Source organism: Lathamus discolor, chromosome 3 (assembly GCF_037157495.1).
Source record: "Lathamus discolor isolate bLatDis1 chromosome 3, bLatDis1.hap1, whole genome shotgun sequence".
NCBI lineage: Eukaryota > Metazoa > Chordata > Aves > Psittaciformes > Psittacidae > Lathamus > Lathamus discolor.
In genome coordinates, this window is record NC_088886.1 from 133,548,693 (window position 1) to 133,574,006 (window position 25,314).

General features: G+C 42.6%; 1 long non-coding RNA gene across 1 annotated transcript; it reads left to right on the forward strand.

The window, feature by feature from the left end:
- The first annotated feature begins 252 nt into the window (after positions 1-252).
- Positions 253-23,283, forward strand: LOC136011262 (uncharacterized). Its single transcript, XR_010611309.1, has 3 exons — positions 253-341; positions 19,177-19,225; positions 22,528-23,283. It is a non-coding gene; the product is annotated as an uncharacterized LOC136011262 (long non-coding RNA).
- The last annotated feature ends 2,031 nt before the right edge of the window (positions 23,284-25,314 follow it).

The window sequence follows — 25,314 nt, forward strand, 5'->3', positions numbered from 1 at the left end:
ATACTTGGATGGTATTGATCAAGTCTGAATGCACCTGGTTTTAGCTGGAAAGGTAACATAAAAATGCCCATTGCAGCTCATGGATAGTTAGAATTACAACAAATTCTATGAATAATCATTAACTGTATTCTTTTATTTAAATCCCAGCCATCCCTGCACTCTGCTAACAAAGCTGTGCAGAGCTGGCAGGTGTTTCTACTAAGGACCACTGACCAGCTGAGCTCCTGGAAGGCAGTTAACGAGAGGAGATGAGGGAAAACCAGACCAGCCTTATCGGGGAATGTAAGCTGGACTGGTGCAACTTTGGGTGATAGCAGTCTCCTTTCTAGCCCTGAGCTGAAGTAAGTGCTACTTTTGTTTTGGCCTATGATTGAGGAAGATCTGCTTGCCTTGTTTACAGTAATATGCTCTAGCCTGTTTGCTGTGTTTGTGTTTAATTTTCATGTATAATGCAGCCTCAAAGGAGTTGTGCTTTGAGATTATTGCCTGTGTGATCTGAGCTGTCGTGTAGATGTTTAGATTTTGTTTGGATATTTGGAATCTGTTCTTCATCTGCTTGCCTTTCCCCAGGGTAACTGGTGAGACAAAAAAAAAGCTCAAAACTTCATGAACTTCTGTGCCTCTCTAACTCTAAGCTATTTTCTGTGCTTTTAAGAGTTCCCTAATGTCTAGGACAGAAGATAATTAAGAAGAGAAGATGGGTATGATACCTGTGTTTCTTGCAGAGCAGTGAGAAAGGGGGTAAGATGCGAATAGAAACCTTTAGTTTGTGTGATTGATGGACCACTTACTGATCTTCTGCAGGAGCAGTTCTTTCAGTGGAGTGGAGGAAAAAAATCTCATGTTTTGTCTCCTTCGTTAACCTGCTTTTCTCTGCTATTGCATTCTAATTCCTTATTTGAAGGGAAAAACAAACAGAAAAACCTCAACCCAAACAATCCTGAGCCCTCAGATGGGCACTATAATGTCTGTCAAATTAAAAATAAAGCTAAACACCCCTGCCTTGAAAACCCTAATATAAATCTGAATTCCTTATCCCCCTTATTTCTTCCCTGATCCCAGTCTCCCCCCAGGTTGCAGAAGGGATGAAGGACACTGAACTAGGAAACCACCAAGGCAGAGGAACTGCTCTGAGACACAGTACTGCAATACATCTATGGAAATTGCTACCAAGTGTTCTAGCGCAGGGGGAAAGAAGTGTGTAGGGTGGTTCTTGTCTGCTCTGGAAACAGAAATGTTCATAAACACCCATAGACAGATGCTCATGTCTGGCTGCAGTGGGCATGGAGGAGCGCTGCAGCTAGCTGTACATAGCCTCTGCTCTAAGGGCTTTATTCCACTGATGGTGAAGAGTTGCTGAGTCCTGGAGGCAGCAGATTCCTCTGTTCTTGTTAGACTGTGAGAGGGCAGAGGCTGTTACTGAAAAGTGCCTGCCTACATCAAGCTGTGTTCTGACTGGGAGTGCTCCAATATCCATATAGTACTTGCTGGTCTCAAGGAGCGCAAGAACCATGATTAGAAGAGGTACCAAACATAGCAGGTGTGAAGAAGCTTGATTTTTGTAAGTGTCTTTCCCTTTTAGTCTTGCTGCTTTGCCCGAGCCACATGGCTCTCAGGAAGCTCCATAGTCTCTGGTTCTCTATAGCCAACAGCAGGTCCTTGTCAAAAGCGCTATTTTATCGTTGACCTTTCTGAGTGGCTACAGGCCTGCAGAGGGGGTGGGATACTGCCTGCCTGGTAATCGCAATGATGCATCATGATTTACTTCCCCCTCAATTGTTTAAAAATGCCACAAATGATGCTTTGTACCTCCTGTGCCTGAGTCCTGTCACTTTGTGGCACCCGGAGCAGGTGAGCTGGATGACTAAATCATGCTTGGTTGCAGTTCTCAGCCACAGCCTTCCTGTGACTATCCAGTATCGCTAATATCCTGCTAACTCCCTTCAGAGCTCCTTGTTATAGGTGCTCTTGTTAAAGACGCTAATTGTTCCTTCCCCCTGTGCCCTAGCAGCAGTGAGGCTGCAGGGGACTAATGCACAGAAAAATAGTTTGACTCACACGCACCTTTAGCCTCTGTACTCGGCAATGAGACCTGCATTTGCACATCGGCTTATGGAGGACTGATTTCCATAGCAACAGCAAGGATATGTGGCATAGTATGAATACTGCCTGAGAGAGCATATAAAGTACCTTCTTAAGAAATAACTGACTACAGAGGCTTTGAAAAAAACACAACTGGATATGTGGAGGAAGTGTTGTGTAACGTCAAATTTTAGTGGCAGAAAACCCCATTATATTCATGTTTTGTTTTAAACACTACCACTTCTTAAAAAACAAGTTCCTGGGTATAGAGAACAGGGATTTCTGCTTTATGCCAACTGTTAGTGGATGCAAACAGCATGGAAAGATCTGTGGTGATTCTTCAGCAGCACAGTGAATTCATACTTAGTGAAGATCTAAAGGGGAGTTACCTGAGGCGAGCATCAAGGGGGAGGGGAGGATGACAGCTCAGTTGACTAAGGGGGGAGGGAAGCAGGATCAGCTGGTAGTCTCTTTAAATAACAGGGTTTATGGTTATTACTGGGGGGCAGGTTTTTGCTATCAGACGATAGGGCAGCAATGCTTTAGTACTCAGGGATGCAGAGAAAACTAGACAGGAAATATGCATAAAGGAATAGAACCACTTAATTTTTGGTTACGTGCAGAAGTTTGTCTTCCCCTTGCTGCTGTTGTCCTCCTGCTTCTCTTATTTCTTTGTTGCATAGCTCTATGTAGACACAAAGCAGTCCAGTACACCACACCAGACACCCTCACCACGATTCTCAGGGGAAGATGGGCGGATAAGACTGTCTTCGGTAGGCTCAGGTGTGTTACCATTTCAGGATTGTCCCCTTCCTTCTTGGCCCTTCCATGAGCTCCAGGGAGATGTGTCCCTGGGCACACATCTGCAATGAGCTCTGTGGTGCCAGCAGTGGTTACCTGGATACACAAGGCTGTGTCTTTCTGAATGGCATGAGAGTGGGAGGAATTGCTTCAGCTCATTATAGGTGGAATGAATAAAAGTAACAATGCTGATTTCATCACTTCCTTAGTAAGGTGCTATCTGATCAACTCTGGTGTGCTGCACTGCAGCACAAGTATCTCAAAAATAAGCAGTTTTGGAAGGGGAAAAATTCTTTATGTTTGAGATATTTATTTTAATCTTTTAGATGTATTAATGTTGGAGACAGCTAGAACCATTGGAAATATTGAATCCTGTCCTTGAGATGGATGCTGCAAAAGACCTTCATGTGCTATGGAATACCTGCACCTTCCCCACACAAAGAAATCTGTCTGAGTTTGCACAGCCCATCTTCCTAGACCTTTTTCCCTAGCTTTTGAAAAATTATTACTGTTCCTGAGCAGATTTATTTGCTGACTTACACAACCAGCTAATTCTTTTCTTCCTCCACAGCCTGAATGTTGCACCCTGTAAGTTTCATGTGTGCATGCAAAGTTAGCAGCCATAGTGAGAGATTTAGAAACGACCAGAGTGGGTGGAAAATGTGACATTCCCATTTTGGTCAGTCAGGTACTTTGATAGCAGGAAGATTGGTGACAACTGGGTGTTGACTCTGTATGGGCTCTGTGGGCAGAGGTCTGCCTGTAAAGCAGCAGCTGGAGGGCTAGCTGTGCCCTTATTTGCAAACCCCTTTGTGCTGAATAGGGATCCTAGACCTGTGTCCTCATACAGGAGCAAAGAGCAGGGCTGTGGGATTTCTTCAAGCCCTGAAACCTGGGAATGTTAAGCCCTGCCTGTGGAGATCAACAATGGTGGGTTATCCCACAGCGTCTGCTGTTGTGGGGTTTAGATCTTGGAAACAAAGCAAGCTATTCTCTCTTAATGAGTATCATGTACTCCCAGCTTGTGCTTTAACAGGATTAAAGTCTCAGCATGGTCTTGGCAGGACTGCACTTATCCTAAGGCAGGAAAGTCTAGACTACCCTGTCTGCCCCAGGCATCCTCACCCCCTTTATGCTGGCATGTGAGGAGGATGGCTCTGAGGGCAGCTTGGCAGGTGTGGTGAGGCTGAATCCAGCCCTAACACAGGCTGCTTTAGTCTGGGATTGGGTTGTTTGTCCTGTAAGCATGTATTTACCTGCTAACTTGAGTTTAGAAAAGGCAAAAGATGAGCTGGAATATATCGGTGCATGCAGTAAGCATTGTACTGAGGGATATGTTTCTCTCTGAAGAGAACTGGGCAGGAACTATTCAATGCCATCTCCCTCCCCAGGAATCTTTTCCTCCTTTTATCATCTGCCATTCTTTTTTCTGTGTATGACTTGGTCATATAGAGACAGGTAATATCCAACACAGCATGACTATCTGAGGGTGTCCTTGTTCATAGGGTTGCTTGTTTCAGGCTGATCTGTGGTAAAGCAAAGGAGATTGAGAGTATGAACCAGGGTGGGATGGCAGCCAGGACTAGATTGGTGTAAGCAACTAGTTTCGCACTGGGAGCAGGGAGGTTGTAAAGCAAGGCATAAGGTGCCCCGTACTCTTCCTTCTCTGCAAAGAAAGTACAACTTCTCTTTATTTATACTGATGTCCCATCAGCTGCATCTACTCTGCTCACATGCCGGGTCTCCTGGCAAGTCTTAGATATGGAAGCTGTGGATCTGCATTTCAGTGCCTGCCCAGCAAACATTGTGGAGGAAGAGCATGTGTGGTTCCAGGATGGAGATCTCCTCCTGCTCTGTGGAAATGAGTTCCAGTTAACATCAATGATTTCGGAAGACCTGTTCTGGAAGCTGTTTCGTTTTATCCCAGGTGTCTGCTTTCCTTGTGGGAATGTGTCTGTGTCAAGTCTATAATATAAAATACTACTTTTCCATAAATGAATAAATTAATTGTGAATACTTCAGATGGCATTGCCACATATGCTGAACAGAGAACAAAAAGGCAACAGCAGCTTGTAATAAGATTCCTTTTCCTGAAGCAGTAAAGAGCCACAAGATCTTCCACCTACCCTTTAAGATAGTAATAAAAATGACTCAGCTTGGCAGGACTTGTCATAAGTGGTAGATGGCTTTAGAATTTTTCTGTTAGAGGAAAAACATGCATTAAATACAGCCTTGGATCGATGAGGTATTGGCTCTTGAAATAAGTGTGAGGAGGAGGATCTGCCTTTACTGCTCTAAGGCACATGCTAAACATGTACCATGAAAAGAAAGCATCTTCTGCTGTGAACACTACCTCTCTGCCATCTTTCTGGGGAGGCATATATAAAGCTGAGCTGAACAAGCAAGTTCAGAGTCTTACTAGAGGCCATAAAGTGAGGCTGTGGCAGAAATGGGAAGATGGGGTCCCTGTTACCTTAACTGAGTTCTTGCCTCTCACAGTTGTTTCTAAGTCAAAATCACTGCTTTGAGGTCTTGCCATGAAAAGCTCTGTAGCAAAGTGGGCTATCGAACACTGTAACATAAATGGCATCAGGAAATAGAGCCCCCCTCATCTCATTCTCATTCAGCTACTTCACCATCTTCTCCAAATACACCATATCTGTAGGAGCTTCTGTGAGAATGATCTGGTGATCTGCTTACTGAAAACCTGCAAGCAAAAAGCCGTTTGCAAGGCACTGGAGTAGATGGAGCAAAACGAGCAGGGCATTGAACTGGAAGCGCTTGTGAGTTAGGCAAGAAAGTCCAGTGTTTCCATAATGGTAAGCATGTGAAGGGAAGGATGCTGAGGGAGAAATGAATGTGACAAGCTGCACAAATAATAATGTAACTGGTCAGGGATGTGAATAATGAGAGGTAGAATATCTCTGCAGGGATGGACAACAAATACTGCTCTAGGGATTTATGTCTTGTGCAGGGTGACAGAAGCTCATGCCAGCTGAGGCACTCTGAAGAAGGTGGTTTGACAAACCAGCATGGCCCTCTGAAATTAGCATCCTTCTGCCTGTCTACAGTCCTTTAGGGTCTAACTTCCTGAAGGCAAACCACTGGCCTACGCTGAAACTTACATCATGCATAGCATCTTTGGTAGCTCCCGTGGTAGGAAGCTCAGCTGTAGTTCTGGGTCTTGGTGGGACTTTATCAAGGTCATTGCCTGCTTTCAGGGTTTGGGGTGAAAAGAAGTCTGAGAAACTTCTGTGGCTCCGTGTGAAATGTAATAGCCAGGACAAGAGGAAGAGAAGGAAGGGGCTCTGTTCTGCTTTTACTTATGAAGTACATTTGCCTAGAGGTTCTGGGTAAGGGAGCATCTATTGGTACAACTGGTTGTACGTCTTGGAGGCTTGTAGAGAGTGTATTGGTAATCTTGCTTCTGAAAGGGATAGCTGAAGGGTTATGGGACTGATTCTTAGTGGTGTGTGTAGGTACTCACCTATTGATTATGCCTAGTGGGCTTACTCATTTCATGCCAACATTGTGGTGGTATTCCTTATTTTTTATTACTTTAGCAGAAACTGAATTTTTACTTTTTAGTCTCTAAATCCACCTTTAGCTTTGACCACTGAGTGCATAAACCTCTGCTTTCATCTTTGGCAAGGCCTACACAGCTTTGGCTTTAGGCCAGGACATCCTGCAGGCCCATATTCAAACCCGTACAATATTGCTTGGTAGTTTAATTATCTGCCGCTGTAGGCTGTGCCTGCAGACATCTGGAGTTCAGGTTCAATCATCTCCAGGATCCCTTCTAAGGGAGATGCCTTAAAGTGTATCTCAGAAAAGCTGGTTGAGAGTTGAGCTGGTGCCCTGTGGTGTGCTGCTGTGTGAAGTAGAAAGATGTCATGGATGGCTTTGGGAGGGAGAAACCAATTCAGTTTAACTTAAACTCTTTGGCAAGTGAAAACTTTACTAGGTCACTGCAAGGAAAAGATGCTGAAAGTGATTTCAGCACAACATTTTGGCTGTTATGCTGGAAATGCTCTTGTTTCTCAGTGCTGGGGAGCGGGTGAGGTCTGCTGGTGTGTCGTGGTTTAAACCCAGCCACGCAGCTCGTTCACTCGCTCCCCCCCTTCTTGCTCTCCCCCTGCTCCCGGAGGGATGGGGAGGAGAATCAAAAGAATGCAACTCCCACAGGTTGAGATAAGAACAGCCCAGTAACTAAGGTATAACACAAATCACTGCTGCTGCCACCAATAATAATAATGGTAAAGGAAATAACAAGGGAAGAGAATACAACACCTCATCACCCACCAACCGCTAACTCGCCCCCCCCAGCCCGACCAAGCACCGACCAACACCTCGTCCAACCCCGCAGTGAACTAGCCCTTCTGGGTAACTCCCCATTACATCCTGGGCATGACGTGCTGTGGTATGGAATACCTCTTTGGTTAGTTTGGGTCAGGTGTCCTGTCTCTGCTTCCTCCCGGCTTCCCCTCCTCCCTGGCAGAGCATGAGGCTCACAAAGTCCTTGGTCAGACTAAAATTTTGAGCAGTAACTAAAAACATCGGTGTTATCAGCGCTGTTCCCAGGCTGAAAGTCAAAACCACAGCACTGCACCAGCTACTAAGAAGGAGAAAAATGACTGCTGCTGCTGAACCCAGGACATGGTGTTAGCTTCCTGGGGCAGAAAGTATGAAATTCTGCCCCTGCTTGGCTCTGCAGAGCTTCTTGGGAAGCTTTTTGGGCCCTGCATCCCAACAAGCAGTGAAAGAAGGAGAGGAATTTCTCCTAATAGCCTGCTAGAGAAAATGGCTCAGGTTTTCCCAGAGCAGCATTAAACTGTAACAGAGCTTGGTTAGCAACCTCGGGGATGAGAAGTTATTTAACCTTGTCATCTGGTACAGCAACAACACTATTAAATGGGTCCCTTGTTGTGAACAAAATACCTCAATGTACTGCATAGCAAGTGAGACCTCTCAACACCAGCTCTCAGGGTGGGAGCAATCCTCTTGCTGCACCCTTATGTGACATGATGGTGCTTCTATAAGGTTCTGTAGACCCTCATTTTTAACATGCAAAACTCCTAGCTGGTAGTTCCTCCTCTGCATTTCAGAAACCGAATGGGAGTTATGTTTTATGATGGGGGAAAAAATGAAGATACCCTTATTTTGTCTTTAAAGGGTCTGGCTGCTTCATGCAACAGAATGTACAGCTAATCCCACACACGCATGCTCAGCTATCCCTGACTGCTCTGGCCTTCACACGGGGCAGCTATGTGCAGCACAACCATTTCTCTGGACTCCAGATGCAATGGTGCTGTTAGGAGGGCTGCAAGCAGCTGGTGTGGGCACTGCTCTTCATGGATGTTGCTTCTGTTGTGAAGCTCACCTGGCTCTGTGCATCTGTGCTCTCCCACAGTACTGGAGGCACCAGCCAAGCTGGCACAGTGTAGCTCCTGTGTCTTGCAGCAGAGCAGCTGCACCCATAGCACCTTTAGCAACTGGATGGGGATTTCTGTCTTAGACTCTTTATTAACCTATTGCTCACTCTTCTGCACTGGCATCTTGGTAAGTTGTCAGCCAAGCCTCCAGGTCTCTCATGGTCAGTAAGTGTTTTTTCACATCCAAGTTTGCAGAGGAGATGAATCTTCCCTGGGACGGCCTCCAAGACAGTGAAGCATGTTCTTCCGCAAGCTAAAGATCACTGCAGCTTTCAACAAAACAAATACCAAGAACAAAGCATGCAGCCTCCAGCCTATAGTACAAACATACAGCAGTATGGATATTGCCAGGGAATAAAACCTACCAAGACAAGGCATACAGTAAACTGCACGTATGGGGGGGTGGGGAGAGAGAAAACAAACAGCATGTGACAGACCTGAGCTGTGTTTTCTAATGCCAGGCTGGAAGGCACTCAGCTGATAAGCCGGATGTAGGAACCTAGACAGAACAGCACTGGGGAGATTTTCATGGATCAATGTGCTTTGGTTACTAGGGCATTAAGCAGACTGCTTCAGTCCTCTTAGAAATTTAATAAAAAAGAGAATATAAGAGTTGATCCATCTCTGAAATTGCTCTTGGAAGTTAAATGAAATTTCTCAGGTGTGTCTTCATCTTCCTGGATGGACATGGAGAGGATCTGGGTCAAGGGTGTCAGCTGTACACAGCACACCTCCAAGCATTACCTCAGGATTAGCAATGTGTTCTGCTAAGTGGTGGTGTTTCCTGAAAGAAAGCACTCACCCATGATTTTTTAAATGAGGTTTGAGTGGGGCAAAAGAGGAAAAAGTGGAGAGGAGAAAACTCGCCTATGAAGCAGGTATCTAAAATGGGAGGGAGGGAAGGAGAGAAGGGGGCACAGCAGCTATCAGAGAAGACAGCTTGCTACTCATGACACAGAAATTGTTTTTTGGGTTCCTCTTAACCTGTTTGTAGTGATTCATCTTCTTAAGGATGAGTCATCTGAAACGGTGAACAACTGAATATGAAAATATTTACCTTAGAGTCGTCTTCACAGATATGGCCTGTCCTGTTTCTTTAGTCAGAACAACTCATCTTGTTCCTTCCATTCTTTAATCTCATGATATTACAGGGGTTTTGATAACCTGGCATAGGCCAGATGTGATAGGTACGAGAAACAGGAATCACACTGAGGTATTCTCTGTGGATGGTAAAGGTATGATGAGAAAGTGCTGAGCTTGTGCAAACTGGCTCACAAAGGATTAGTTGGGGGATGGCAGTCACGAGGTACCTCTTAAAATGAATTTTAAGAAGACTATAAGCAACTGCTTGGGCTGACACTTCACATGCTGGTATCTGTCTTGGGACAAGCTTTCATGGGATTTTTTGTCATTTTCAAGAGACAGACTTCAGAGCTTAGAGGATCCAAGGATTTGCAATGTGGAAAATATCCTGGCAACTTATTCGAGAAGAAAATGTTTTGAAATTATTTGTATCAGAGACATGCCATAATGAACCAAATCTGTGCATTTATACTTGCCATATAATGAACAAGGAAAAGAAATGTTCAGAGTTAGGATGAAAAACACAAGGGTGATGCACAGCTACTTAGTGCTCGGAGAGCTCACATCCTTGTGCAATCCTTGTGGCATTGCTTTTGTCTGGATGCCTACAATCTTTCTATAGCTGACTGAGAATGCAGTAATCATTAGCTTACACTTACATTTGTACCATGATTCTATGTTGTATTTTCTCAGCTTAATAGTCAGTATCCACTTGGACAAGTCTCATTGCTTTAGCTTCAGCTTATCCTTTTTCGGCAAGCTGTACTGATGTGACAGCCTGATTCCTTCAATTCAGTGGAGTTCAGTTATTGCTGAGTATACAGCAGCCAGCAGCAGGTTTCAAGCATGCACTACTGTGTGGATTGTGATCCCCTTCTGACCCCAAAAGTAATTGTTGGTGATCTTGTAAAGCTCCCTTGCTAATATCATGTGAATGAGCTGTGGTGTTAAAATGGTGACACTCATCAGAGTGATGATAAAAGCTTTTATATGCTTGTCCCAAGTTGTTGACCCCTGAGTAAGATGCAATAAAACTTCTCGCAGCCAGTCTTTGAGCCAGGACCCATCCCAGTACTTCCTGTTACAGTAAAAGCCAGTCCTATTTGTTTGCAGGTCAAATGAAAAGTAATTTTTATGTTAATAACATTGAGCTATCAAAATGCCCAATTCAGGGCAGGCATGGAAACCATCTTTTGTCCAAAGTAAAGAGTGAGAAGTCATTTCAGGTCTTAAGACCTTCACTGAAAATGATGTGCAGGCTGCTCTTATCCTGTTGATGTTATCCTGATGATCTTATTTTCTTTAGAGGCAACTTTATCATTAATGCAAATGTGTAAGTAACTTCCTTGGCTAGGAAAGAAGGCACTGCAATTTCTCTCCCATTCCAAATAATTTCTCATTTTCTTCTGCTCTCATTTTAAAATCTTGAGGCTAAACCTTCCCAGAAGACTCTAGCCTTCCAATAACTCCAACTTCACCCAACATAAGCTTATTCTTCTCCTTGTGCCTCTATTGCTCATGCTTTAGGTTCTGCTGCTACGTGTGGCAATTCCACTTTGATTGCTTTCCATTTTCCCCTCTGCCTACAGTAAATTTTATATAGCAGCCACACAGCTATTTATCCCTTTTTGATCCTTGCACTGCTACAATTCGGAGTCTCAATGTCGCCTTCTCTCCAGACCAGTTTCTCTCAAAACTAAATCCGAAAGGCAGAATCTCAAGTACCCTGGATCTATTACCTACAAGTAAAGAACTAGGTGCTCTTCCTCTCCTTCAGTCCCTCAGATCTTAAATATCCCCCAGGATGGATGGTTATTACCTGTCGTGTTTTCATGCTGGTTTTCTCTTTAGATCTTCCCAAGGAGTTTTCTTTGGGCTTGCTCCTGACACTGACCCTAAGCTGGACCCTGCAGTCACTCAGACACCCTCTGTCAGGGGCTTTCTGCAAAGCAGAGACCTCCTGCAGGAGGGGGCTGCATTGCTGGCCTCAGGCTACAGCAGGATGCGAGGAAAGCGGAGTCTCCTCTGCTCACCCTGGCCGGAAGTCCCTTAGTGTCATTAGGAATAGAACTGATAAGGAGGGCTGGGTTTTTTTCTTTATCTATCAGCTTTGCATACAAAAACATTGATTCGCTAATAGACTCACCTCATCTTTTCGTGGAAACTTGTTCTTCCTTAAAGCCTTGCCCCTACCAGAATGCAAAAGCAGAGCAGTGAACAGCAGCTGATTAGGACATTCTGCCTGACCAAAGAGGAACAGGTTCAAAGCTCTTGTCAGAATAGGACCTGGTAAGATTGTGAACCTGGGTGTGTGGTACCTCAGGTGAGTTCTTGAGTCGCTGAATTATTCCAGGATAGAAATTTTATGCCCATTTATCAACCAGTTTCATCTGTTCCTTCACTTTTCAGGGTTTTCTATAACAAAACAGAGAAACAGAGGAATCTTTCTCCCCTTCCCCCCTAAAAATCTCTATTAACCTTGTACTGAGCTTCTATTTTTGAATCAAATATTTGAATTGTGATGTGTGGAGGTTTGCTTAGGGAGCTCTTGGTTGGCACTTGTTAAATGTGTTTGCAGATTACTAAATTTCACTGTATAAGAACACATTCATATAGCCAGGGGCCATACAAATACCTAGACAAGTGTTCATATGGATAAAATGCTTCTATTACCTTTGTCTTTCTGTGCAAACAACAGTTGCTTTCCTGCCAAGAAAAAGTATTGTAGTAAACAAAATACAAAAATACGAACATTTGGGTTTACCTCTATCAATTATAAGTACTTGTGAAGAGGTAAAACAAGAAATGTAAAGCATTTAGTGTCATTTACACGTGATGCTTGGCATTAATTCTTTAAGTGCTGATACAAAATTCCAGCAAGTACAGATAACTATGAGGAAGGTAGTTAACTCCACCGATGGAGCACATCACATCGGCAGATAGCCAAGCATGCAAAGTGATCCTTTCTTAGGAAAGTGAGATGTTCCCAGCTAGGGATACTCCTTCCAAAACCTACAACTGAAAAAACTTGCTTTTTTTTCTGCTTCTGTTTTGAGTCTTTCTTCCATCAGAACTCTGAATAAATGAGCGGTAAGATGAGTGATAAGCAGATGTTCCACTTAGTACACTGTATGAACTTGCAGAGATAAGCAGGCAAGAATGAAAATGGTCACAGTAGAAAATTAAAAGAGACAACTAAAAATGACGAGTTTGACACAGGCCTGAAAATAAATTTTTTTTTTTTTTTCATCTTCTCCTGCCATGACTGCACCAAACATCTACCTCATTCATTATTATGTGTGTTAGTGGAGAAGAGGGAGCATAAACTAAGAAACAACCTAAACCGCATGCCTTGCCAAAGTAATTAGATCTCATTTCACTGCTGTGATGACTCCCTGGACTCTAAGCTTTGCTTCCCCGTAAACACTTTTTTTCCCATGTGATCTCTCAGTCTTCTGCTGCACCAATTCATTAACACATCCATAGCCCCATATAGTTGCAGACTGAGGAATTCACTCTCACTTGAACCTGCTGCACATAATAACCATGCCTGCCTTCACTAAGGAATAACACTTAGCTGCCAGCTGGGTAAGTGTCTCAAATAAGGCCTTGGGCACTGCAACAGGTATTCTTGGCTGAGGCTTTCAGGTACTAAAATCATACAAATAAATAATGAAACTTCATCTTGCTGATCTGTGCGTTGTTTTAGCAGTCAGCCCTTCCAGTAAGTCAACAAGTAGTAAAGCACAAAATTATAGATGTAAACTTGTTCTAATGGATTTGTGCGGATGATCTCTGTTGCTTACTGTTCTTGCATAGCTGTTTGGCAGTGTGCTAAAGGATGAGAGAAAAGACTTACCCTTTGTTAATGGTAGTAATTGTCTTCCAGTGCACAAAGGACAGTCATTGCAACAGTCTCAAAGTAATAATGATACTAGTGTAGCTACCTGAAGGCAACATTGGCCTCCAAGCAAGCAACAGGTTTGTGTTTTCGTTATGTCCCCTGAATGCTGGCTAGCAGGCTGCTGAGAAGGCAGAGTTTATTCTGCTTGCACCTGTGATGGTTGTAATATAAAGGCTGACAGAAAAAAATTGCTCATTTTTGCCAGGAAAGTAGAGCCATGGGAATGCTAGGTTGTCATGGAAGGACCACAGCTTTGTCTGGCTTTATCTGCACTGGATGCGCTGGGAGTGTAAGTACTTACATGTTTGTAGGGTCATGGCCCATGCTGACAGTAAAGATGCAGTTTCTCTTCCAGTCCCATGTAAGACAAAACTTCATGCGTGGCATCTGTAGCTATTAGAAGGAGACAGTCCTCATGCTAGCAAAAAAAAAAAAAAAAAATAAATAGTTGCTGTTTTTTCCATGCTGTCCTTGCAAAAAACCTTAGTGTGTCCTCCAACACCATCTCCATGTCTCATTCTGTACTTCCATTCCAAGCCTCTTTCCCCTGCACCTGTTGTGAGAGGTATGCAAACTTCTTATTGTAGTTCGGAATAATTGGGTAGATCTCAAATTTATAAACCAGTTGCAGGTCATACCACAAAAGCAGCAATTGCGGGTGCAAGTGAGACAGCAGAGGCAGAGAACTGGAACTGAAGCTCACAGCAGCCTCCTCTCTTACATAAAGCAATCGGTACTGGCTGGAGTGGGGGCCTTCACTTAATACCCAACAGCAATTCCCTAAAAATAACATGGTTGTAAAGTCATTCTAAAGTACATCCTGGCATTGCAGGCTTGTGTTGACACCCTGTGAAACTGAAGTGAGAGGGAAGATGCAAAGCAGGCTTCTGTGACCAGACATTTCACTTCTAGAACTCACTACTGTGCAAATACAATACATTGTTCTTGTTTTAATGTGCCTATCCTTGCATCTACACTTAATGCCAGGAACGGTCACCAAATCTGACTCTGAAATAAATATTTTGGAATGTGGTTAGAAAACAAATACTAAAACTGTAATCATGAGTAGCTTCATTGGGAAAGATGATGCTAAGCGTTACTTGTTTGTGACAGCTGGGAGTTCATCTGTTGGAAATAGCTAATACAGAATATAGCTTGTGTTGTCATGTCTTCTATTTTTTTTTTTTTTTATGCTATGTTTAAACCCGAGGCAAAAAAAGTGGAAGGGGAGAGGCAAAGAGCAATGCTTCAGGTAACATCTTAAATCAATTTACAGCAGCCCAACTGACATCCCCTTCTTCCTCACCCCCTGAAACCAAAGCCAAAGGCTGCAGAGAGAAAGAGGATGCATTCAAACCATGCTAACTTCAACAGAAAACAGAAAAGCTGCCTCCTCAAAATAACAGGTTTGCTCTCCCAAGCACCAGCTGAGACTACAAGAGCTACAGGGCACAAGTGTGTGTGATGTGAATTCCTGTGTTAGGAGGGGGAAGATTTAAACAGGAAACCTCAGTAATGGTTACTCTGCTTTTAGATCAGAGCTTTGCAAGCATTTCCTCGGTTTTGAGTTGTTGTGTGGTTTTTTTTCCCCAAAGCCAAATTTCTTTCATTCTTCCACCCAATCCAGCACTAGACAGACAAGTAAAAGTATTTTGTAGGAGGTAGAAAGAGTTGATTTATCCATTCCAAGGGTGGGGTTTTATTTGTCTGAAAATTGTCATATAGTCACTGCATTTAGTTGCTGTTGGACCAACAGTCAAAGGTGAATTTTTCTTTATTGGTGCTAATTACCGTATCTGCTTACCAGTGGTGACAAAATCCACTAGGGATCAGGGTCAGAAGATACAGAAACTGCAAGAGAACTACCAATTCAACAGGTATCTATATAGGATTATTGAGTTACTGTCAAACCCATGCTAGTCCTACAAGCTTGAGTGACAATAGAAACTGAATCATCTGTTGAAAGCATTTCTTTGTTTTGTGAAGTCAGAATAATCACCACTCATCCTAATTTAATTTGCAGTAAAAAGCCTCAGTGATGCATGACAGAGCTAACAGCATTTCGTCTCATGGTGACTGATAAATTCTCTTGGTCTCCAAACTTCTTTCTAACATTAGGTAGCTTTTGCTATTCCAAAATTATTCTTGTAGCCTTACATTTGAACAAGTGCAGGTTTTATACAAATAGACTTCATTAATATAGCAGGGTAAAATTCAGACAAACCAATAAGTTTTGGAGTTTAATTAAATTACCATCTTATTTCTGAAAAGATGGCATTCAAGGATATGGATTTTGTACGATTCCTTCATAAAAATTGTTTCTGCCAATAGAATTTGGGTTGTGGAAACAATGACTTACCACCCTTTTCACCATTTATAGAAAGATGACATTTTGTGCAAGAAAAGTATCAACACTGCTTGGAAAATTCTTCTCTTCTTCTGTTGATAAATGAGTATTCAAACATTTAACCCTCATTCAGCTCTACAAATGTCATTGGCAGTGGAGGAATACCTAGTCTCCTGAAGGCCCACGTAGCTGAAACAGGTTCTACAATGAGGATGACTTAATAAGTTAAATTTGCATTCTTAAATTGCAAATGAGGTGGAGTTTTTTGGTTGGTTGGTTGGTTTTTAGGGTTGGTTTTTTTGTTTTGTTTTGTTTTCTTTGCTTAAACTGATGCAGTTTCTCCTGTAATTGAGCCCTATGAAACATTCCCCTTTGAGCTACAACAAAAACCTCCTCAGAGCTCTGCTTCTAGAAACAAGCCAAGGGAGTGGGTTGAAATTAGAGCTGCCTAAAATAAGCAGGGGCTTTGGATCAGAATGGGCTGGAATACTCAGAAAAATGTTGTGTTGACTCAAAATGAAATTCTCTTGGTTTTGTTTTCCCAGTAAAATAAGGAAGAGACCTCCTTACCTGCAACTGTTTCACTTGACTCAAAAGCAGAAACTTTGCTTTGCTTTAGCATCCTTTTGACAATTTTCAAAACAAATGTCAGCTAAATGTCAAAGTATATAGCTTTTTCCTTTTTTTCTCTTTGGTTACCATTAACATGCTAAATCTGAACTGAATTCATGAAAGCTTTCTCTACCTACTTCCTCTTCCCAAAGGAGGAATTTTTCAACAAAATATTTACTGAAGTGTGCTTATAACTTCAGTTGCAGAACTCCCGTCAGAAGTAAGTTTTGTGGCCTTTGAACAGCTTGGGCATTGAAATCTTTGTGCACAGGATGATGAATTCAAACAACCTCCAGTGACCCACTTGATTAAACATTTAGATGGCTCTTTTTCTGTACATTAAGAGCCTGGTCCATGAGAGGCTCTGATTTCCCTCAGGTAGGGCTGACATTACTGTTCCCATAGCTGCTGTTGGTTCCTAGGGTCCTGTGGCACCAGGTGCTACCCAGGTCCAGAGGATAAAGCTGGTCCTAGCTGCAGCAGGGAGGTGGAATTACCTCTCCAGGTGTGCATATAGGTAATGGTGAGAAATATAAGAAGCAAGGGCAGCAATCACTTCATGGGCAGCATTGGCAGTGACATCCAGGTGCCAAACAGCTGTCAGCTTTGTGTTGGTGCTAAAGCAAGAGAAGGGCTTGAAGGGAGGATTCAAAAGGAGATGAGGAGCTCTCTGTAAACACTGGCAAAACCATCTCCCCTCAAGCCTGCAGCGCAGAATGGCAAAGGTAGAAATGCTTGTTTGAAACTTCCAGTGGGCAGTGGAGGCTGACAGTGCTATTCTGCTAAGGGCAGGACAGCACATCTCCCTGCCCTCTTTGCAACCTTTATGCCCATTGCTGTTAGCAGATCAAGCCATTCTGTTGTGTAGGAAAGCTGAACAAGAGCTGGTTAGATGGGGAAAAATAAACACACAAACAGTTGTGTGCATCATTGATGCTGACTGTGGTGCAGAACCAGCTTTCCAATGTCTGTGGGGTCCTGGAAGATGGGAGAGGTCAGAAATCCAAACCATCTTCTTTCTGCCAGTGTGTTATGATGACCGCCCAAAGAGACACTAATCAAATAAACCTGATTTCTTTGTGGCTTGAATGGGCACCCATTCTGGATCTGGGGAATAGGAGGGTCATGCATATTAAGCCCTATTTTGATTGTGGCTGGAGATGTGGCCCAGGTACTGCATTCAGGTCAAATGCTGTTCCTTAAAGTTCTTGTGCATGGGAATTCAAGCTGTATTTTGTTGCAGTTTTATACAGCGGCATACACAGTAGTGTTTGATATCTCATGGAAGTACACAGCCTTAGTCCCCAGCTTGCACATCTGTGCAAACCTTAAAGCAGCCACAACTCACTTGCTGTGCGCTTCCTAAAGCATTCTTCTCACAGTGCTTTTAGGACAACAGGGAAGTGTGTGTGTAACAGTTCATGCATATGTAGTTTTTAGTGGTGAAAAGGGGTGTTTGCTTTAATCAGTGCTAACTTCTGTTTAGCGACAAGGCTTTATGCATTCATTGATGTGGCTGCCAAATTTGTAAACTGAGTGATTCAATAATTCTTCTTCTGTTCTGATAATTACTGTGAAACAAGATAATGTCAGAAAACGACAGACTTCTTTCAATATTGAATTGTAGATGTGAAATATTTGACTGAATAGATTCATTAAAACACTTAATTCTTAGACTTGCCCGTTCAGGAGAAAGGTTAAACATCACAAGTTGGGCTGACGCAGAATTTTAGTCAGGAATACTATGAATTATCACATCAGAATATTTGAGCACTTAAAAAAATGGGTAAAGCAGAAAGATGCAACTTTTGAACAGATCTTCTATTCTATAAAGCCCAAACCGAAAAACTTCATGTGAGGGTTTCTTGTTTGTTTAGATTGATCTTTTGAAGTTCTAAAAGGCACTCAGTGTTACGTGAAAGGCCATCAACATCAGCTTACAATTGATGTTAAAGGGAGGGTGAATGCTAAGCTGCCATACGGAACTGCTGCAAAGCAACATGCACAGTCAAAGAAAATAAATTCACTGTTCTGGGTAACTTGAACTATGATCACGTCATCAGCTCTGTCCTTAGGTTACCTGCTACCCATTCACAATGTATCCAGTTGCATGCAATGCTGTGATTTCCTCTGCCTGCTTTGCTTCTGCCTCCACCGTCTTCCTGATCCACCAAACCCCAAACATAGCTTCTTCCTTCAGTTTGACCCCCTCCCGTTTGCTCATCTAGGTTGAAAGCACCTCAAATGCAAGTTTTCCCAAGCACTCTGGACTGTGCCAAACTGCTTAAGGTCTTTTAAAATTCAGGACTCAGCAAGAGGCTTTGAAACCTGTAGTTAAGAGTTGTAAACCCATGGTACAAATCTTGTCTCTTGCTAGTTCAGCCCTTATCTTCACAGCTTCCTAATTTTATTAAATAATAGCCCCTGGACTCCTCTTATGAGAAAGTTCTGTTATAAATGATTGCCAACCAATGTATTTTCCTTTCTACTTGGCAGTAGGAGCAAAATTGAAGCTGCTCTGTACTTGGTGGGACACAAGTGAGTTACAAGGCTGAGGATGACACAAGATGCATTTTCTGCTGTAGGCCAGAGAAACAAAATGTGTAGACTACTAATAAGTTATGACCTCAATTAAAATAAGAGATACCCCAAAAGTATTAACTGTAAAGAAAAGGGGAAGGTGTTTTTTTGTTCCACTGTATATTTAAAGGAAGAAAAACCTAGCAACCAACTGGTATAGTGAATTACTTAGAAAAGAAAGCAAGAACCATAGTTAAAGGTCAGTGAGATGTTACCAGCTTCTCTTTATGACTACAATGGTATCTGGTGGTATATATTCTTCTTCACAGGCAGGAAAGACAGATGACTAGAATCGTGAAGATCAGCCTGATACATGACCATTATTTTCCCTCTAGGGAACTACAGAAGAAAGGTCCTTTGAAGAAAAGCTTGTAAAGACATCCTGTAAGTACATGAGGTCCCCTGGATGGTTCCTGCTCTGCTTAACAGAAAGACACTTCACTTCATAGCTCTGGCTGTGGAAGAGGAGGCAGAAATTGTAAAGAAGCATGCAGAACTTGTTCCCCAAACTCAACAGTTGATGTGTTAATGCTAAATGGAAATACCACGTTAATGTTACCAACCAACTGCATCAAGTTTTACTTAAATTTGTGGCCTGGTTTGGTAACACAATAATAATTAATATGCACTATCCTCGCTAGAAGAAAGAAAAGGTTTGCTGGACAAAAGACTAATTAGATTACTTATACCCTCAATGTCAAGAGCTTTTGAAATCAAACCGGTAACTATGTATAATTCATGAGAGGCTTGTTTTTTTTCTTCCATATGTAATTACTAATCCAGAAAATGGCCACAGAATGAATTGTGATTTACCTTTAGGGAGCCTGTAGCTCCTCAGCTGTGGATTAAAGGAATAAATTAGGTTTTATCAAAAAAAAAAAAAAAAAAAAACCAACAAAAAAACCCAAACAACTGAGACAGAAAGGATCACAGGGAATCTAGACCATTCTTCCTGCACAAAGCAGGAGAAAGTACTTTCTTAAACTGTACTGACAATATGCTTGCTGGTGCTCATACTCTCCTTCTCTCTCCCCTTGGAAACCCCTTGGTAATGGGTATCCTATGTGGTGTCTACAGAATCCACTGCAGAGCTTTACTAAAAGGATGATTTATTCACCCTTGGGCTGTAAATTGCCACTTCCTCTGGGGTATTTTGAGATGCACAAACCTTTTTCCATCTAGTATGCTCTCAGCTTAGTGATCAGAGGAAAAACAATTGAACCTGGGTAGAACAACTGTGTAGTTGAGTTCTTAAGGAAAGCACCAAAGCTATTACCTTAGACTCTTTCCTGTTGAGACGGTGGAAGGTTTCCCTCTGCATTTTAGTTGCTAGCTATAAAATCTGACTCAGCTATTGAGTTTTATGGCAGCTCAATCTGACAAAGCAAACAAAAGGACAGAGCTCATACATCAAGTGGTCCGTGATAACAAAGAAGTAAATCACATGGAGGATGCCTATTCAGTCATGTAACTGTATCAGGTTTTGCCTCCTGGGAATGAAATGAAGGAGTCCCAGTAATGCCAAAAGTAACTAATGATACATTATCTGATGACCAAAAGAAGACTGAAGAAGCTCTGGGCCAAATCTAATGCAGCTACAATGCTTTAAGGCAATTGATTCATGTCAGTCTATGTTAGCAGAGGATTTAATTCTCCATGTTCAGATGACAATACATAACCATGCTTGCCATTGCCGTGGAGAAAAGATATGTCTGAGATTTATTAGAGATGCAGTTACTGGATGGTTAAGTGTGAATGGTTAAGTGTGAAGTGGTTCTGTTATTGCTCTGAACTCTTAAGGAGAAAAATAAGTCTCTCCTGTTGACTTCCTCAGAGTATGTCCTACTTATGCAGGCTGTGTGCTAGGGGGTTGGGATTTGAGCCAGTGTTTGGCAACTCCAGAAATCAAAGACTTGGCACTTCAACTCATTTGCAAGTACCGTATAATGAGCTTTGAGAATTCCTCTTTATCTGAGTCTGCTCTCAGAAGGAGTTCTGTAGTCCATGTATATGAGGGTAGCATAAATGACAGGTGAGTCAAAGCCTTTTTCAGTCTCTTCTCTTTTGAACCTGAAGAAGGATTATCTGAGTTGACTGTCTACGTTCTCCTGAACTTAATTGGAGTTTTACTTCCACTCTGTTAAGTCTCAGTGAAACTTTGTTTCTACTCATCATGACAACGGTGAAAAGCTTTTTAAATAATATTGATCAGCAAGTTCAGCACTTTCTGGTTCCCCCCAGAATTTTGAAGGTCAGTCTGGGTTCCTTCCTCAACCCAATATCAGATTATAAGAAGGCAACTAAAATCCTGAAGTGAGCATAAGATTCTGTACAGAACTCGGATTCAGCACTGTTAAGTGAAGGGAGGACTCATTCACTAAGCTAAAGACTACAAAACAAGCCAAATCATAACTGAGGTATACTTCAAGGCTCTGTTTGAGCCTTCTAACTGGGTGGAATAGAAGCTACAGATTGGGCAAAGAAGAGATTCAGAGAGGCCTTGTGGAGAAGAACTTGGGGGTGCTGGTCGATGAGAAAATGAACATGAGCCGGCTTCAGTGTGCGCTCGCAGCCCAGAAAGCCAACCGTATCCTGGGCTGCATCAAAAGGAGCGTGACCAGCAGGTGGAAGGAAGTGATCCTGCCCATCTACTCTGTTCTCATGAGACCTCACCTGGAGCATTGTGTGCAGTTCTGGTGTCCTCAACATAAAAAGGACATGGAACTGCTGGAACAAGTCCAGAGGAGGATCAGGGGACTGGAGCACCTCCCGTATGAAGACAGGCTGAGGAAGTTGGGGCTGTTCAGCCTGGAGAAGAGAAGGCTGCATGGAGACCTCATAGCAGCCTTCCAGTATCTGAAGGGGGCCTAGAGGGATGCTGGGGAGGGACTCTTCGTCAGGGACTGTAGTGACAGGAAAAGGGGTAACGGGTTCAAACTTAAACAGGGGAAGTTTAGATTGGATATAAGGAGGAAATTCTTTCCTGTTAGGGTGGTGAGGCACTGGAATGGGTTGCCCAGGGAGGTTGTGAGTGCTCCATCCCTGGCGGTGTTCAAGGCCAGGTTGAATGGGCCTTGGGTGGGATGGTTTAGTGAGAGGTGTCCCTGTCCATGGCAGGGGGGTTGGAACTAGATGATCTTGAGGTCCTTTCCAACCCTAACGATTCTGTGATTCTGTGATTCTGTGATTCTGTGATACGGTTTTGTTCTCATTTACCTTACTTTGAAAACTTCCTTTAAAAAAAAATAAATTTTGAGGTGCTTTTCAGACATTCTGAAGTCAGCAGGAGCTTCAGGTTATGAACTGACCATAAACCAAATTCACCAGAGTGACCAGTTGTGATGGAAAGGAAAGGAGAATGGTCTTACTGAGGAATAAAGCAACTCCCTGGGAATCAGAAAAGTTGCTTTGGTAGCAGACTTCTCATGTGATGTCAACATGATTTCTGCAGTGATTTGGTTACCCTTGCTTCACAAACAGGATATTTCCTTACTGAGCAGAAAATTATCTGAGATATGTGGCATGTAAACGGCCTTATGAACACTGACTCTTACAACTGACTCTTCTTTCTAGTGTGACTGCAGTTCTCTGGAGTGGTAACAACATTTTCTGGCATTACCTTGAAATCAGGGCCACATGAAATCTTAGTAAGGAGCAACAGTGTGACTGTGTCTTTGTACTTACAGAGAAATTTGACATGGTAGCTGAATCACACCTTGGTATTCCTGAAGATGGCAGTGGTACATGTTCTTGACGTGGGACACCTCCAAAAGTTATGCTGTTTGCTTTCTGAAAAGTGGTGAAGTTACAGCTCTTGCTGTAGTAAGAAATATTTTCTTGGAGTTCTGATTTAGGACTTACAGCAGATCTTATGACTGCTTGCCTAACACCAGCCAAAAATGTGCCTTCCTGAAGATACATCCAAAAGGAAAAGTAGGAACTCTGATATGGGCAACGGCTGTCTGAAAGGTGAGAAGCAGCAAGAACCAAATCTGAGCAAGGTATTTGGGACACTGAAATCTAGACTAAAGACAAACACAGGCTATCCAAAGTTGTGCTGTACATATGCTAAATACCAGCTGCTTTCTTGCAGTATTTTTGATAAGGACAGCTAAATAAGGGCATGGAGAAGTGCAAGGCTGTTTTAACTATCCTTTTATATGTATATGTCTTTATATATGTATTTTTTTATCTTAATATTTAAGTATATAACTGTATCTGTATAACTTCTGGGGCTACATTTGGGATTTAAATTGGACATGCCTTTTTAGGTTTGAGTTTGTTCACTGGGTGGATCTTTCCAAAGAGAGCTAATGCCACTGTTAATTAAAGAGCTCGTCAGTCCTGTGTGACAATCTCAGCTTTTAGTGACAGCAGCAGGAATTAATATTGTCATTTTAGCTGTTCTGATGCTGGTTTAAAATAAATGGCTGAAACATTAACTTCTTATGATTAGAAATTAGGCTTTGCTGTCCCAAAATACAATTGCGTACCTGACCAGTTTCGACGATATACTCCTGCCAGTGATCCCTTAGAATGAAATAGAGGATGCAGTGCTTTGCATGGTTGCTGTTTCCCTTGCCTGTCACCCTCTTAGCTCCATCACAGTAGCCAGTGTAAACTATATTTTCTTCCACATCTCTTAAAAGGCCTCTTTATGAAGGCAGAATCAAGAGGAACACTTGATGCAGATTATACTGTCAGCTTTGCTGCTGTAAAATCAAGAAAAATGGATAAAGGAAGGATTTGAATCCTAACTTCTTGTGGCTAAATGGAAAGAGAAAAATGTTGTGGAGGGAAAAAAGTTTTCCGGGGTAGGATCTTGAGTTGGAAATAAGCCCTTTGCACTATGAAGTGTTCAAACTATAAATTACAGAGGCTTTTTTATTTTTAAAATGTGTGGATTCGTATCCTCCCATCTTGAACAAGACCCAAGTGCCAAATATTGTTTCATTGTAGAATAATGGTAGACAACTGTTTGTATGTGAACTTGAGATAAAACCACAAGTGGGAGGATGGGGAGGCTGGAATGTACCAAGTCTCTTGAGAGCATTTACTCTTCTACCAAGAAAACAAGATGAGTCCTGAGCAGAGATATTTAATATCATATATTAGGGAAATAAAAAAGGGGCAAATTCCAGTCAGTGCTCATCCGAATTCCCAAAGCTGCACGTGACAAAAAACTTGACTTCATTTAGATCTCACCAAAATCTTTTCACTTTTAACCAGAAAAAATATGATTCTGATCATCAGCCCTCATCAATGTTTACAAATATGTGAAGGGTAGGTGTCAGGATGATGGAGCTAGGCTTTTTTCAGTGATATCCAGTGATAGGACAAGGGGCAATGGGTGTAAACTGGAACATAGGAAGTTCCACGTTAACATCAGGAAGAACTTCTTTACTGTAAGAGTGACAGAGCACTGGAACAGGTTGCCCAGGGGGGTTGTGGAGTCTCCTACACTGGAGATATTCAAGGCCCGCCTGGACAAGTTCCTGTGTGATGTACTGTAGGTTACCCTGCTCTTGCAGGGGGGTTGGACTAGATGATCTTTTTAGGTCCCTTCCAACCCTTGGGATTCTGTGATTCTGTGATTCTTCAAACCTCTATTAAATTCTGTGTTTGTGCTATCATATTTGTCATTTTACGAGCTGGCGTTCTGTGCAAAAATAGAAATATTAATGCATGCTGATGCTTGCATTGGATCTAGCATACAAAGGAGCAGCTCAAGAGACAATCACCTGGCAGACTGCCATTTAGAGATGGGAAAATAATAATTCAAATGTGGTAAGAAAGTTACAAACGCCCTGCATGTGAGGGCAGTGAAATTCTTGTCTGCATTAATACCTTGATATTTCTGGGTTACTCCAAGCCCAGTGTGTGTATTCTGAAAAATGTACATGTTCAGTTGAATGACAAAGTTTGGGGTTTATCAGTACTGTAATTGCCAGAAACGGCTCAAGCTCCTGGTTTGTGGGGACGGACTGCAGTTTCTGCTGCTCAGGTTTCAGAATTGTCTGGTTACTTTCAGGCTTCCATGTAAGTGGTGCAAAACACGGACAATGGGCTGGGCTGGGGGCAAGGAGGGTAAAGGTTATTGGTAGATCAGTCCTCAGTGTGTGTTTATTTCTGCTCTCAGCAATTACAGCAGTCACAGCTGCTTGGTGGGGATTTTGTTTCCCAGGGACAGGAGGCCGTCAGAAAAACAAACCCACAGCAGCTAGTACAGCCCATCTGCTAAACAGACAAAGCATGGTTGTTGTGAGAAATGTTACCTCTGTAATGAGCAGTTATGTTAGTCCTGGAACCTGGCACTCCACTAGCTCTTCTCTGAACACACAAACCTCATAGTCGACTATTAATACACACCTGGCCAGTTGGTAAGAAAAACTTTGCTGTTGTGCCCCCCCCCCCCCGAAAAAAAACAAGAACTCAGATATGTTTGTTAGAGGGTGTCTGTATTGCTTGTAAGG